Here is an 8,952-nt window from a genome sequence, read left to right as displayed (position 1 = left end):
AAATCATGGTGCTCTTCACTGCATTTCGGGATTTGAGGACTGGTTTAAGGACTTTGCAGACTTTTTAATAGACTTCCCTGGTGGCTCAGACAGTAAAGCATCTGTCTACAATGTGGGAGACCTGGGTTCGATCCCTTGGTCGGGAAGGTCCCTGGAGAAGGAAATGGCAACCCACTCCAGTACTCTTGGCTAGAAAATCCCATGGACGGAGGAGTCTGGTGTCCATGGGTCACAAAGAGTCAGAAATGACTGAGTAACCTCACTTTGAGGACTTTGCACACTACTTCTCACAGAGATATCCTTGAAAATCCTCTGTTATAATTCATTTTATGTATCCATTTGCTAAGCTATGGTATCCAGTTGTTTAGGCAAACAGCAATTTAGATGTTGCTGTGAAGATATGCTTTATTTATCTTCAGAAGATTAACTTTTATATCAGTGCATTAGTCATTCAATCATGTTCGATTCTTTGCAACCCCATGGACTGTAGCCCACCAGGCTCTTCTGTCCATGAAATTCTCCAATACTGGAGTGGGTTGCCATTTCCTTCTCCAGGGCATCTTCCCAACCCAGGGATTGAACCTGGGTCTCCTGCATTGCAGGCAGTTGCTTTACCATCTGAGCTACTAGGGAAGTCCAAAGTCATTCAGTTGTGTCCGACTCTTTGTGTCCCCATGGAGTATACAGTCCATGGAATTCTCCAGGCCAGAATACTGGAGTGGGTAGCTGTTCCCTTCTCCAGGGGATCTTCCCAACCCAGGAATCGAACCCAGGTCTTCGCATTGCAGGTGGATTCTTTACCAGCTGAGCCACCAGGGGAAGCCCAAGAATACCAGGGTGAGTAGCCTATCCCTTCTCCAGCAGATCTTCCCGACCCAGGAATCCAACCAGGGTCTCCTGCCTTGCAGGCAGGTTCTTTACCAACTGAGCTACCTGGGAAGCCCTACATATCAGTAGACTTTGAATAAAACAGATTACCCTTCACAATGTGATTAGGCCTCATCCAGTCAGTTGACAGCATGAAGGAAAAAGACTGAGATACCTGCTTTCAGAAGGAATTCTACCTCCAGCTGCCTTAGGACTCAAACTGCAATATCAAGTCTCCCCAGGTTTCTAGTCTTCCCGGCAGGTGATTGCCTTGGCAGCACCACAATCACATGAGCGAGTCTCTTAAAATAAATCTTTATCCCCATATACATACATCCTATTGCTTCGGTTTCTCTGGAGAAACAATGGCACTCTCTTTTCTGCTCACTGCAATCAGTTTTCCCGTCAGCATGCCGCTCTCTCCCAGCCATAGAGCAGTTCCATTCACTTCTTTCTGCCAACTCCCTAAGCGCTGCACAATGCCAGGCTGTTCACTCCCTTTCTCCCAGCCAGAAGAAGTCATCAGGCTTTCTGTTCTCATCTGCCTTTTACTGCTCACAGGTGGTCAGAAAATGAAAAGTTGGACTATAAAGAAAACTGAGCACCGAAGAATTGATGCTTTTGAACTGTGGTGTTGGAGAAGACTCTTGAGAGTCCCTTGGACTGCAAGAAGGTCCAACCAGTCCATCCTAAACGAGGTCAGTCCTGAATATTCATTGGAAGGACTGAGGCTGAAGCTGAAGCTCCAGTACTTTGGCCACCTGATGCGAAGAACTGACTCACTGGAAAAGACCCTGATGCTGGGAAAGATTGAAGGCGGGAGGAGAAGGGGACGGCAGAGGATGAGATGGTTGGATGGCATCACCGACTCAATGGACATGAGTTTGGGTAAACTCCAGGAGTTGGTGATGGACAGAGAGGCCTGGCGTGGTGCAGTCCATGGGGTCGCAAAGAGTTGGACATGACTGAGCAACTGAACTGAACTGAACTGAATTCATCTCAACAACAAGTCAAGTTCCCCACAAATGGGAAGCCCCCTTTAATGTATTTCTTATAAAAACCGGCCCTTTTAGCAAATTATTTACAGAAAAGGAGTTGCCAAGAGTTCACACAGGAAATAATATATATTTATCCTAGAAGTCAGAGGTGAAAATACTGTGTTTATTCATATATTAATAATCCTTAGGCCCTGTCACAGATATTTAGGAGGTAAAAGTTAAAAGCTCCATGATAAACTCAAAATAGCAGGCATGAATGAGGGTGAGAAGAGGAACAGAGGTGAGTCCAAGGTTTCTGTCTTAGATAACTGTGTTAGTGAATAAAAATGCCTCTCATAGCAAAGTAGGTGCCCACAAAGTGGGTGGGAGGGAGGGGATTTTATTTTATATATATATATATATATAAAATATGCATATGTGTGTGTGTGCTAGGTTGCTTCAGTCATATACAACTCTGTGCAGCCCCATGGACTGTAGCCCGCCAGGCTCCTCTGTCCGTGGGGATTCTCCAGGCAAGAATACTGGAGTGAGTTGCCATGCCCTCCTCCAGGGGGTCTTCCCTACCCAGGGATCAAATCCAAGTCTTTTATGTCTCTTGCATTGGCAGGCAGGTTCTTTACCACTACTGCCACCTGGGAAGCTTATATATATATATATTAGAATCTAATTTGCAGTTATAAATTGGTCACACACTAATCCTAAAACTCGTGACATTTCTCTGGATTTAAAATGTACATGCAAGAACTTCCCAATTATTGGGAATAGATAAAAACCAAATTTTTTCTCTAGGATAGGAGACTGAGTGGAGTTAGAGGTGGCATCAATAGACTAAACCCCTACCCTGACTATTCATTTTGTTATGTCTTTGCTACTGCATAAAATTTCTCTGTGTCTTAGTTTTTTCTTTAGGAAATTTAAATCACTTTATCTACCTGCAATTGCTGGATGGAAGAATTAAATCAATACTGTATATAATATCAACACAGCATATTGAAAAGTGGTAACATTCCATAGTGTATATGTATATAAAATCATTACATTGGATATTTTAAATATATGTGTATTTTTTTTCAATGATTCCTCAACAAAATTAAAAATGTTTTAAGAATCTTGTTACAGACATTTTACATCAATAGCATATAACCATAATTGTTACTTTGATGGCACCTCAGTTGTTAATTCAGTAGAATAGAGAAAACTGATATATTCTGTTGAATTAATATAGTTTTAATCACTCCCTCATCTTCAGCAGATGTTGGTAAACACTGCATTACCATCAGTCAACTATCTTAAAAGGTTATTAACTCCAATACAGGGCAGTCATTCACAACAAATTAACATTCTCCAGAGGATGTATTAGAGAATGAGGGAAAGGAAAAATCTTTTTGAAGCTATCTTTTAAAACATGCCCTGTCTTGTACATTCTCAATCCATTTACATTCTTTGAAAGGGTATACCAGAAGAACCATGTGACTAAAAATGAAAATGGTGTATTCAGACTATATCTGAATAACCAATCTGAGGAATTTATTAGCTATGTTATCAAATATCTATACATTATTAATAAAAGACATTTGTATGAAAAAGTGACATTTTCAATACTGTCAAAGTTTAATATTATAAAAATATTTTTATATAGAAGGAAAGAAAAAGTTCTTTGGGAAAAAGCAAGAGTAAATTACAACTCCAAATCCATTTTCTAACCCTTCATTTATTTTCAAATTTTGCAATATTATCTCATGACTGTTTCATAAACAGATCTTTATAGAAAGAAGGGTCTGCAATTATCAAATTCAGTAACTGCTTTCAGTCTTCATTCTTCCAACTTTTCATAAATTATCTGACACTTTTATTTTTTTCTCAAATTTATTCTTGCTTCTGCTGCTAAGTCGCTTCAGTCGTGTACGACTCTGTGCGACCCATAGATGGCAGCCCACCGGGGTCCCCCGTCCCTGGGATTCTCCAGGCAAGAACACTAGAGTGGGTTGCCATTTCCTTCTCCAATGCATGAAAGTGAAAAGTGAAAGTGAAGTCGCTCAGTCGTGTCTGATTCTTAGCAACCCCATGGACTGCAGCCCACCAGGCTCCTCCGTCCCTGGGATTCTCCAGGCAAGAATACTGGAGTGGGGTGCCATTTCCTCCTCCAATGCATGCATGAGACCCTATAGACGGCAGCCCACCAGGCTCCTCTGTCCCTGGGATTCTCCAGGCAAGAATACTGGAGTGGGTTGACATTTCCTTCTCCAATATCTCCGGCTAGGAATATGCAATAATATCATTTAATTATTTTCCATGTTCTCCCACCCCATCTCTACATACACACACACATGCACACATACACAAATGTGTGTATACACACACATTTGAGACTATTTAATACAGCTGAAATATAATATCTTTTTGTATACTCAGATACTTTGACCATGTGACTCTCAAGATTGTATTTTTAATGACTATTACTGACCAGAGAATCAAGTCTATAGTTCATCCAACACTATTCACAACACTATTAGATCTGGTTCCACTATGTACTACCTGCTTTTTCATTTGTGAGTCCATCGACTTCACTTCATTGATTCATCTTTCCCATAGATAAGACACCACGCCATTCCCTGTAGATTCTGTGATGTTCCCTGCTTACATGCTTCAATATTTCTTTTTTTCCAATTTCTACTAAGCCTTTTAAAAACCTTACTCAACTACTTTCTTCTTTATGGAGTCTTTCCTAAATTTCCTCCATGAAATTAATTTCCTCTCCTCTGTTTGAAATTGTTTTTTGGTTATACTTCTGTCCACCAAGATACCTAGGACAATTATAAGTGTTCATTTTTTGTATTATTGCATTAAACATTTCAACTTATTTTCAAGAACACTTGGTTTATAGACTTTTTACTGGAATATAATTGCTTTACAATGTCATGTTAGTTTCTCCTGTATAACATCGTGAATCAGCCATATGTATAAATATATCTCCTGCCTTTTAAATCTCGCTCCCACCCCACTATCCCACCCCATTAGGTCACCACAGGGCTTGAGCTGAGCTGCTTGTGCTATATAGCAGCTTCCTGCTATTTTCCATATGGTAGTATATATATGGTGGTACTACTCTCTCAATTCATTATTTTTTTTAAATACTCTTTATGTTTAATGTAGAGAGATATGGGGTTGAAGAAGGTGGCACTAATGGTAGGAACCTGCCTGCCGATGCAGGAGACATAAGAGACAAGAGTTCAATCCCTGGGTCAGGAAGATCCCCTGGAGAAGGAGATGGCCACCCACTCCAGCATTCTTGCCTGGGAAGCCCGTGGACAGAGGAGCCTGGCAGGTTACAGTCCATAGTGGCACAAACAGTTGAACATGACTGAGGCAACTTAGCATGCATGTCAACAGAATGACAGTGAAACCAGTGTCAGATTTACTCCTCAGTAAATTTAATCACACTAAATAATACTACTACTTTTAATAAAATAAGTTAGTTTCCTTCAGATATGATTTTAATTTTTTTCACTTAAATATTATTAAAGGTTAATTTACTATGATATTTAAAAAACAAGCACTCCTAAAAAGAATCATAACTATGAATGGCATAGTACAGAAAATGAGGTAAATTCATCAATAATTTAAAAAAATGATTTATAAAATTCATAAATGCTCTTTTCAGATTACCCTGAAAGACAGCTAGGCCATATGGATATACAAAACATCCCATTGTCCTTAGTAGGGCACAATATGACTAAGACTACTTAGTTTTGCTGCAAAAAGATTTTACTGGACATTTCATGCCCAAGGGGTCAACTGAGTTACAACAACCTATCATTAGCAGTGCATTAACCTCTAACATTGCTTAATATTCATAAATGTTAGTAGGTAGCAGTGTCAAAGGTGAAACATTTAAAAAATGTCTTTGAAACAGAGGGGGAAAGCTAATATGCCTTTCAATCTGAAAGTTACATTCATAAGCAGGCATATATACAACTCAGCCTTTGGAAGGGAGGATAGAACTTTTGCAATCAATGTTTCACTTGAAAAAGACTATTATATAGTGACAAATGACTTTATGTGCACATAATGTGATCACAATTTTTTTTCCTCTTCCAGAATAAACACAAGGTAATGGAAAGAGCTACAGACTCAAAGCCAAAGCAATTGTGTCTTCTCTCAGGCTTCACTGCTTGCTGCCTATATGACCTTTGTCAAATTATTTAGCATTTCTGGTCTCTGTTACCTCATCTGTAAAATGAGAAAGGTGAACTCAGTGATCTCTCAGGTACCTCTAAGCTCTAAAAACCTCTAACTCTCAGAATATATTTTGATAGAAGAATTTCAAAAAGTTCTCTCTTGTTATATCTCCCAACAATATGTTTACTGATATTTTGCCACATATTGTCATATTTTGCTCCATTTTTTAATGTAGATAGTGAATTTTCTCCATGCATTCTAAATCTCCACAGTGTCTACTTTACTTCTTTGTACCTACTGAGAACTAAAATATATATATATATATATATATATATATATATGTAGAATGGATACTAAGAAGTCCTTTACGAACAACCAGTTTTCTGCCTCCCAGGTATTCCTGATGTTCATTTGTATTTAATTTTATTAAATATGTTTAATTCACTGACATTTCCAGGAAAGAATTCTGTGATTTAGCCCAATCCAGGAAGCAGAGGGTAAAGCGTCTGCCTGCAATGCAGGAGACCTGCGTTCGATCCCTGGGTCAGGAAGATCCCCCTGGAGAAGGAAATGGCAACCCACTCCAGTACTCTTGCCTGGAAAATTCCATGGACAGAGAAGCCTGGTAGACTACAGTCCATGGGATCGCAAAGAGTCGGACACGACTGAGTGACTTCACTTCAGGAAGCATATTACATTTCCCTGGGGACAGTGATTGGGTCAGGAGTAGGCATGGGACCAAACCTGATCTGAACGGAACGACTCTTGAGTTTTTATTTGAATGCTGGGCCCTCTTCCTTCCTTTCACAGAATCATTTCTAAGTGTAAGGTCTGAATAGCTAGGCTGGACAAAGGATAAAACTGACCCTCAAAGGAAGGCCAAGGGGAATAGTTGCAGACAATGCCGCTGGGCACTGTTAATAGTTATGAACCTCTTGTTCAGCCGGTGCGTAGAATTTTTACTGCCTTTGAATTTGGGGTTTTACAAGAAAGATCATTTACTTTTCAGCTTGAGGTGGTTTAAGTCAGATTTTCTTTTACTTACAACAGAAGTATTCAAATACAAGCAGTTAATAAACTTTTAAAGGATCTGGTTAGTAACACCTCACAGAACTCCCAAAGCTAAATACTGACTATATGACATATATTATTAAATTATTTTGTTTTGTTTTATGGTTTAACATCAATCCTGTAATTTGTATTTTCAACAAATCTACTCCCATAAAATGAATTGTAAAATCATTTTTCATAAAACCATCATTTTAAAAATAAATGATGCTTTGGCCTTAAAAGCAGACTCATAATATTTGTATTGCTCAAGAGACAATATTTCAGTATAGTAACATCTGAAAATCTGAATATAGTAGTTATTGCTTCAGAAATATCTCTATATACTTGTCAAAAAATATTCTCTTCCCTGCTCATATACCTTATTTTTCTACTTTTCAAAATTTGCATTCTGCTTAGCAAGTATAAAGCCTGAATGTCTTCCCCATGCTCTAACAATCAGAAAAAGCCAAATAATCTATAAAAGTATATATTTTTCAGATAAATTAGAGAGCTGAGTTTGCAGGACAAAAAATGCACCTAAAATCTAAGGAAAACCAGCTATATCCAAGGAGAGAGGGGTATAAGTGAGGCAGAGAATGAGAAGAGGGACTGGGTGCTATACTGTTAAGAAAAAAATCACTTTAAAATTTCTAAAAGGATGTGAGTGAGGGCTATAGTGAGATTGTAAAACCATTAGGAGCTTCAGACTCAAAGACAGTTCACATTCATTTACAGACTTTTCAGTGATCTCACCAGGACCTTGGGAGAGAGTCTAGTGGCAGCACAAATAAAGAAACTGAGGAAAACACACATATTGAGGGTAACCATAGCGATAAAAGCTCCAAATGCCGCTCAATCTTCCTTTCCAAAAGCTGAACAAAGAAAAAAGTGAGCCCTACTTCCAGCATGAATCACTGTGACTCTCCTATCTTACATACATGTCAGCTTACAAAGTACAAGTTTTGAGAAAAATGAAGCTGCAAGGAAAAGGAAAACACTGGTAAGAAGACAAAGAGATCAAATTAACCAGACCCATATATGATCCTTCGGGTTACTAAGATGATGATTGAAATAAAAAGCATGGTACATATAAGAATACCTTGAATTGAGTCATTGGAGACTTAACAATAGCTGAGGAAAGAATTAATGAACTTGATGGCAGGTCAATGAAATTGCTCAAACTAAAACCCAAAGAGAAAAAAAAGAGACTTAAAATGATTCAGAATAGAGCATCCAGGAGCCATGGAAGGATTCCAAAAGATGAAGATAAGAAGATGAGGCAGATGAAGTAAGTTTTGACTGAAGAGGTAATTATTGGCAAGTCTTCAAAAATAATGAAAGGCATCAAAATACAGATTTAAGAAGACTCAGAAAATATGAGGCAATATAATTTTTTAATGATAACTAACACATTTTCGCTAAACAGAGGAAAAAAATTTGAAAAGTAAAACTCTAAAAATTGGCCAGAGAAAAATAGTACATCCCATATAAGAATTGTAATATTTTCATCTGAAATTATACACACCAGAAGACAATAGGATAACATAATTAAAATGAAAAAAAATTTTAAATTATTAATTCAGAATTTTATATCAGTGAGAACATCTCTCAAAACAAATGAAAAGCAAAAGTAAAATGAACATATTTGAGGGCAAACAAAGGCTGAAATAATTTATAGTCAGTAGTTCTGTGCTACCAGAAATATTAACTCAATTTCTTCCAGTAGGATAATACTACCAAATGGAAATTGGCATCTATAGAAACAAATGAGGAGCTCTAGAAATAACAAAAATAAAGCTAAATATAAACATTTTTATTAATTGCTTTAACAGACACTTTTATTATCTAAGGCTAAAAT

At 37.9% G+C, this 8,952-nt stretch overlaps 1 non-coding gene across 1 annotated transcript; it reads right to left on the bottom strand.

Annotated features, from left to right (window-relative positions):
- Positions 1-561: 561 nt before the first annotated feature.
- On the bottom strand, positions 562-633 carry TRNAC-GCA. The gene has a single exon. It is a non-coding gene; the product is annotated as a tRNA-Cys (tRNA).
- Between the last annotated feature and the right edge of the window lie 8,319 nt (positions 634-8,952).

Source organism: Bubalus bubalis, chromosome 15 (genome assembly GCF_019923935.1).
Source record: "Bubalus bubalis isolate 160015118507 breed Murrah chromosome 15, NDDB_SH_1, whole genome shotgun sequence".
Lineage (NCBI taxonomy): Eukaryota > Metazoa > Chordata > Mammalia > Artiodactyla > Bovidae > Bubalus > Bubalus bubalis.
Note: the sequence above shows the minus strand (reverse complement) of the source record. Positions and strands in the feature narration are given on the sequence as shown.